Consider the following 8,509-nt stretch of genomic DNA (forward strand, 5'->3'; position numbering starts at 1 on the left):
GGTATAAAGAGAGAGGCATAACACTAACACCGTCTCCGAGATCACATAAAGCCGTTTTAACATAATTTCTTTTAATGGAGCATGGTATAGTGGGTACTCCTGGATCTCCTAGTTTCTTAGGTAGTCCACCCTTAAAAGTATAATTAGCAAGCATGGTGGAAATTTCAGCTTCCGATATCTTTCTTTTATTTGTAACAATTTCTTTCATGTACTTAGCATAAGGATTCCTGTTGAGCATACCAGTCAAACGCATACGCAAAAAGATAGGTCTAATCATTTCAGCAAAGCGCTCAAAATCCTCATCATCCTTTTTCTTGGATGGTTTGGGAGGAAAAGGCATGGGTTTCTGAACCCAAGGTTCTCTTTCCTTACCGTGCTTCCTAGCAACAAAGTCTCTTTTATCTTAGCATTGATTCTTCGATTGTGAGTTATCAAGATCAACAGCAAGTTCAATCTCCACATCATTGTTATTGCTAGGTTGAGCATCAACATGAACATCATCATTAATATTATCACTAGGTTCATGTTCATTACCAGATTGTGTGTCAGCATCGGAAATAGAAATATCATTGGGTTCTCAGATGTGTCAACAACAGGTTCACTAGAAGCATGCAAAGTCCTATCATTTTTCTTTTTCTTCCTCTTAGAGGACTAGGTGTATCAACATTATTTCTCTGAGTATCCTGCTCAATTCTCTTAGGGTGGCCCTCGGGATACAAAGGTTCCTGAGTCACTTTACCTCCTCTAGTTGCAACTCTAATAGCAAAGTCATTATTCTTACTATTCAATTCATCGAGCAAATCATTATGAGCTTTAAGTACTTGTTATACTTGACTGGTAACCATAGAAGCATGTTTACTAATGAGTTTAAGTTCACCTTTAACTCTAGACATATAATCACTCAAGTGTTCAATCATATAAGCATTATGTTTCAGTTGTCTACCAAAATAGGCATTAAAATCCTCTTGCTTAACCATAAAGTTATCAAACTCATCTAAACATTGCCTAGCAAACTTAGTAGGAGGGATTTCAGCTTTATCATATCTATAGAGAGAATTTACCTTTACTACCTGTGTCGGGTTATCAAGACCATGTGTTTCTTCAATAGGTGGTAATTTAAGACCATTTATTTCTTCAACAGGGGGTAAATTCTTAACATCTTTATCTTTTATACCTTTTTCTTTCATAGATTTCTTTGCCTCTTGCATATCTTCAGGACTGAGAAATAGAATACCCCTTTTCTTCGGAGTTGGCTTAGGAGTTGGTTCAGGAAGTGTCCAATTATTTTCATTGGTCAACATATTATTCAATAGAATTTTCGCTTGATCAACAGTTCTTTCAGTGAAAACACAACCAACACAACTATCTAGGTGGTCTCTGGAAGCATATGTTAGTCCATTATAAAATATATCAAGTATTTCATTTTTCTTGAGAGGATGATCAGGCAAACCATTAAGTAATTGGAGAAGCCTCCCCCAAGCTTGTGGGAGACTCTCTTCTTCAATTTGCACAAAATTATATATTTCCCTTAAAGCAGCTTGTTTCGTATGAGCAGGGAAATATTTAGCTGAGAAGTAATAAATCATATCTTGGGGACTACGCACACAACCAGGATCAAGAGAATTAAACCATATCTTAGCATCACTCTTTAATGAGAATGGAAATAATTTAAGGATATAATAGTAGCGAGTTTTCTCATCATTAGTAAACAGGGTGGCTATATCATTTAATTTAGTAAGATGTGCCACAACAGTTTCATATTCATAGCCATAAAAAAGGATCAGATTCAACCAAAGTAATTATCTCAGGATCAACAGAGAAATCATAATCCTTATAAGTAACAAAAATAGGTGAAGTAGCATAAGCAGATCATATTTCATTCTAGCATTCAGAGTTCTTTCTTTAAGCTTAGCTAATAATTTCTTAAGATCACTTCTATCATTGCAAGCAAGAAAGTCTCTAGCAGTTTCTTCATCCATAACATAACCCTCAGGCACAACAGGCAATTCATATCTAGGGGGAGAATCTTCATCATCACTTTCATCAATATTACCAGTTTCATTCTCTCTAGCCCTAGCAAGTTGTTCATCAAGAAATTTACCAAGTGGCACAGTAGTATCAAGCATAGAAGTAGTTTCATCATAAGTATCATGCATAGCAGAAGTGGCATCATCAATAACATGTGACATATCAGAATTAATAGCAGAAGCAGGTTTAGGTGCCGCAAGCTTACTCAAAATAGAAGGTGAATCAAGTGCAGAGCTAGATGGCAGTTCGTTACCTCCCCTAGTAGTTGAGGGATAAATTTTGGTTTTCTCGTCTTTCAAGTTCCTCATAGTGACCAACAGATATAAATCCCAAGTGACTCAAAGAATAGAGCTATGCTCCCCAGCAACGGCGCCAGAAAATAGTCATGATAACCCACAAGTATAGGGGATCGCAACAGTTTTCGAGGGTAGAGTATTCAACCCAAATTTATTGATTCGACACAAGGGGAGCCAAAGAATATTCTCAAGTATTCGCAGTTGAGTTGTCAATTCAACCACACCTGGATAACTTAGTATCTGCAGCAAAGTATTTAGTAGCAAAGTAGTATGGAAGTAACGGTAACGGTGGCAAAAGTAACAGTGATAGTTTTGTAGTGATTGTAACAGTAGCAGCAGAAAATTAAATAAGCGAAGAACATTATGTGAAAAGCTCGTAGGCATTGGATCGGTGATCGAGAATTATGCCGGATGTGATTATTCATGCAACAGTTATAACATAGGGTGACACAGAACTAGCTCCAATTCATCAATGTAATGTAGGCATGTATTCCGAATATAGTCATACCTGAACTTGCATGACATATTTTGTCCTACCCTCCTGGGGCAACGGGGCCCTATTGGAAACTAAGGGATATTAAGGCCTCCTTTTAATAGAGTACCGGACCAAAGCATTAACACATAGTGAATACATGAACTCCTCAAACTACGGTCATCACCGGGAGTGGTCCCGATTATTGTCACTTCGGGGTTGCCGGATCATAACACATAGTAGGTGACTATAGACTTGCAAGATAGGATCAAGAACTCACATATATTCATGAAAACATAATAGGTTCAGATCCGAAATCATGGCACTCGGGCCCTAGTGACAAGCATTAAGCATAGCAAAGTCATAGCAACATCAATCTCAGAACATAGTGGATACTAGGGATCAAACCCTAACAAAACTAACTCGATTACATGATAAATCTCATCCAACCCATCACTGTCTAGCAAGCCTACGATGGAATTACTCACGCACGGCGGTGAGCATCATGAAATTGGTGATGAAGGATGGTTGATGATGACGATGGCAACGGATTCCCCTCTCCGGAGCCCCGAACGGACTCCAGATCAGCCCTCCTAAGAGAGTTTAGGGCTTGGCGGCGGCTCCGTATCGTAAAACGTGATAAATCCTTCTCTCTAGTTTTTTCTCCCCGAACACGAATATATAGAGTTGGAGTTGAGGTCGATGGAGCTCCAGGGGGCCCACGAGGCAGGGGGAGCGCCCAGGGGGGCAGGCGCGCCTCCCACCCTCGTGGATAGGGTGTGGCCCCCTGGCCTTGATTCTTTCGCCAGTATTTTTATATTTTCCAAAAATAATCTCCGTTGATTTTCAGGCCATTCCGAGAACTTTGGTTTCTGCACAAAAATAACACCATGGCAATTCTGCTGAAAACAGTCTCAGTCCGGGTTAGTTCCATTCAAATCATGCAACTTAAAGTCCAAAACAAGGGCAAAAGTGTTTGGAAAAGTAGATACGATGGAGATGTATCAATTACCGAGAGGGCCAGAAGATACCTATCCGAGACTCGAAGTGACAAATCCTAATCTTGATCTATGCCAACCCAACAAACACCTTCGAAGATACTTTTAGAGCACCTTTATGATCACCTAGTTACATTGTGACGTTTTATAGCACAAAAGGCATTCCTCCGGTATCCGGGAGTTGCATAATCTCATAGTTGAAGGAATATGTATTTGACATGAAGAAAGTAATAGCAATAAAACTGAATGATCATTACGCAAAGCTAACGGATGGGCCGTGTACATCGCATCATTCTCCTAATGATATGATCTTGTTATCAAATGATAACTCGTTTCCATGGTTAGGAAACATTTACCATCTTTGATCAACGAGCTAGTGAATTAGAGGCTCAATAGGGACACGTTGTTTGTCTATGTATCCACACATGTATCAAGTTTCCGGTTAATACAATTCTAGCATGAATAATAAACATTTATCATGATATCAGGAAATATAAAATAACAACTTTATTATTGTCTCTAGGGCATGTTTCCTTCAGTAATTTGATGATGCGTGTTGGTGCGACAAACCCTGGGTCTGTTGCCCAACTGTGCACAAGCACAAGATCAAGATTGAAGCACTAGCTCAAGTCAGAGATTGAAGAGACAAGAGATTTGAAGAACCAACGTGCAGCTCAGAGAGATCCTGATCGAGCGAGAGGAGCAAGATATCAGCAAGAGGACGGCCGCCATTGCCCGGCAGGCGAGCCCGGCAAGGGGCGAGGCAACCACCAGAAGCAAGGAACCAAGGATCCCCGGCTCAGCATGCCGGGGCTCGCGGTGGCTGAACCACCCCGCCAAAGACTCAGACATGACCCACGTCATCAATCAGTGTGGTGTCTAGCCGCCAGATCATTAAGTGGCAGCCATTCACCACATGGCAGCCATTTCCTACAGGAGAAACACACAGATGACACTCGTCCTGCGACGTGTCAAGGGAACAGGCGCGGAGCTGGCACGATAGCCCGGCAGGCCTTGCCGGGCAACCAGTGATGTGACACTAAGCGACGCATTTAATGCACCCTGTCAGCCCACAGAGTTAGGTATGATAGCACTGTTTGCTATCATATCAGTGGATAATGACCACTTTGCCACTATGGTGATCCTTTAATCTATAAAAGGAGGCCCATGGCACTCGTAGGAGGGGTTAGAAGGTTGGAAAGTTGATGAACCTTGCCAGACAAGTGTACTACGCACCACCACACTCATTCCACCATCAATCCACCAAAGCAGGAGTAGGGTCTTACGCATCGCGGCAGCCCGAACCTGGGTAAATTTCTTGTGTGCTCTCTGTCGTGCTGCCGTGCGATGGTCTGCTCTTTGTGCAACACGACGTGAACCTGCAAAACCAGCAAGGCGCCACCCGGTCTCATAGGTGGCCGCGGATATCCCGCGACATCTTTGGCGCGCCAGGAAGGGGGCTCGCTTGCGTGAACCTGAAAGCGTGCGCAGCGCGTCCTCTTCATCGCCATCTTCATATTCAACGACACCATCGAGCATGGCGCCCAAGAAGAAGAAGTCCGGCCCTTCGGCCCATCCGTCCACCTCGAAGGCTCCGCCACTCGCAGCCTCTAATGCTGCGGGGGATGCGGAGACGAGGGAGGACGTGCGTGCTGCTGGGGGCGTGGCTGGAGCAGGTGGTGCCATCACCACTCCCCCCGTGGCCGACACGGGGGCTAGCGATGTCAGAGGAGAATAGCGTTAGCAGCGTCTCGACGGTCATGCTCCACAAGGTGCGGACGAGGGGTCACTCCGCTCGCTCCCCCCTCCCACCAGCGGGCACAGCCACAGCAATGGCGCTCGGTCCGGGGCAAGCCATCGTCCTCCAGCCGCCCCCGCCACGGGGGCGGTCACGGCATATGTGCCTCCTCCCGGGCAAGCCAACCAGACCGCTGCGCCCAACGGAGCCACTGACCCTCGAGCACCACCGCCGCGCAACCCCGCTGCCCAAGTGGATGTTCCACAGCTGCGTGGACACTGCACCAACACCGTCGCTGCTCCTGGCACCATCAGGAGCCAGGTGACGGTGCGGTCAATGTCATTAACATCTATGCCAAGCACGGCCACAGAGGCTATGGCTCGAGCTCAGTTGCTGCTGAGGTTTCCGCCGGTAGCCGAGCAGATGGATGAATTGGTGTGTCACCATCTAGAGCCTGCTCGGTTTTGCCAAGGCTGGGGGCTCACGGCAAGCTGGCCCGCCATGACCTCCCCAAACGACAGAAACATCCCATACTGCTGGCCGAACGGAGGGGGCTGTCCCCACGCTGCAGTCCCCACCACGGCAGCTGACGCGGGTGCAGCTGAATCAAGACCCCGATGATGTCTTGATGGCCTCTTCTGACCCTCGAGCACGTCCAGGCCAACTTCGAGCCCCGGAGGATAGGCGGCGGGGAGACGCGTGCGTCGTCATGGATTGGCGCCCCAACGACCTCCGCTAGACCGACGGGTGCGGCGGCCTCAACGTCGACGAGCCTGCGCTCGGTGTTGGCAGGTGCCTGCCCTTCGAGGTCAGCTGCCCTGCCTTTACACGGGAGCTGCGGCAAGTCCGTTGGCCGTCCGTTCGCACGTTCAAGCCAGAGATACCTGAGAAGTATGACGGGAGGTTGAACCCGACAGAGTTCCTGAGCATCTACACCATCGCTGTTCAGGTTGCCGGGGGAAGAGACGAGAAGGTGTTCGCCAACTACTTCCCTTTGGCCCTCAAGTCTAATGTTAGGTCTTGGCTAACGCACCTACCGGAGAACTCCATTTCGTCATGGGCAGATCTATGCCACGAGTTCATCGGTGCCTTCACCGGTGGCCACCAAGAGCCTGGCAGGCCCAGCGACCTGCAGCTTCTCCAGCAGAAGGAAGGGGAAACCATCCGTAAGTATTTACAGAGATTCAGTAAAGTTCATAGAAATATTCCAAGTATCCATCCGGCAGCCGTTATAGCAGCCTTCCAGTCCAATGTGCGCAACCATCGCATTTGTTCTAAGATGAATGTGCGGTTGCCCAAGATTGTGAAGGATCTATACACACTGGTGGATAACTGTGCTCAGACGGAGGAAGGAAGGAAGTTGCTCGGAGAGGAGGATTGCATCAATGTTGATTCGGAGGATGAGGATGAATCAGCCAGTCAGAGAAAGGTCAAGAAGCGCAATAAGAAACCAAGAGATAAGGCAGTGATGACTGTAGAAGGTTCGGTCACACCTAGTACCGGCAAGAAGGCCAAGGCTGAGGCCCCCGACAAGGAAGCTGCTGCGTGCGTTGCCTGCCGGGAAGCCAATGCCGCTGAAAAGGTTGGGAAAGGTGATGGGCCGTACTGCAAGATCCATCGGACCAAGGGCCACGACCTTCAGGAGTGTTATTAGGTTGAACAGCTTGTCAAGAAACGGAGGGCAGAGTATGGTAAACATGATAAGGAGAAAGGACAGAATGCTGCTGGCGGTAAGGGCCGAGGCGGTGGAGCAAATTGCCCCGGCAAACCCTTTTGGAACCAAGGAAAACCCGCCAGGGGCCAAGAGAAGGAAATCTGTGATGATGTGAGTAACGAAGGGAATGAAGAGGAAACTAGTGAGCAGGAATTTCAGAAGGCCACTGATGCTCTATGCATTGATGGAGGTGCATCTTTGCACACCTCTCATCGCCAACTCAAGCGATGGGCACGAGAGGTCAATGTTGTGGAAACAGCCACAAAGGTCCGGAAGCCGCTCAAGTGGTCTTGTATGCCCATCATCTTTGATGAGGAGGACCACCCTGGCTGCACCACTGCGGTAGGGTGTTTGCCATTGTTGGCCTCCCCAACAATTCGCAACCTCAAGGTCACAAAGTTGTTAGTGGATGGCGGGGCCGGGTTGAATCCGATTTCCCCGGCAGTCATCAACAAGCTTCAGATAGGAGAAGAAGAGCTAGAGGTTACCGGCACGTTTCAAGGAGCCATCCCAAGGGCAAGATTACATTGCCGGTGACGTTTGGGGGAGAACTGAACTATCGGACTGAGAAGATTGTGTTTGATGTGGTTGATCTCCCCCTGCCGTACAATGGGATTCTGGGAGGCCCGGCCCTAGCTAAGTTCATGGCAGCATCTCACTATGCTTATAACACTTTGAAGATGCCTGGGCCACTAGGAGTCATCACTATCCCATCAGATGAGAAGTATGCAATTATCTGCGTGGACAAGATGTACCGGGATGCCGTCGCGGTAGAGGTTGCGGCAGCAGCAGCTCCCGCCAAGGAAAGCAAAGGAAAGAAGAAGGATTCTAGGGCCTCTGGCAAGGAGTCCGGGAAGCGTGCCCCCTCCGAGTGCACGGAAACCATTGACAATGTGCCGGAGTGTTCCAACAGCAAGAGATCCAAGGTTGCTACACCCCAAGTGAAGAAGGTCCCGGCAGGGCTGGCTGGCGTTGATGGTACTCTCACTATCAGCGCCACCCTTGATGACAAATAGGAAAGCGAGCTTGTTGCCTTCCTACGGGCGAATATCGATGTGTTTGCCTGGCAACCATCTGATATACCCCGGTGTTCCCAGGGAGGTAATCGAGCACCACCTTGCTGTCTGCCCACACGCCCGACCTGTCAAGCAGAAAGTCTAGAAGCAAGCCTTGGAGCGGCAACAGTTCATTGCCGAGGAAATCAAGAAGCTAGAGGCAGCTGGTTTGGTCAGAGGAGTACTGCACCCTACGTGGTTGGCAAAC

Source organism: Aegilops tauschii, chromosome 4 (genome assembly GCF_002575655.3).
Source record: "Aegilops tauschii subsp. strangulata cultivar AL8/78 chromosome 4, Aet v6.0, whole genome shotgun sequence".
In the NCBI taxonomy this organism is placed as follows: domain Eukaryota; kingdom Viridiplantae; phylum Streptophyta; class Magnoliopsida; order Poales; family Poaceae; genus Aegilops; species Aegilops tauschii.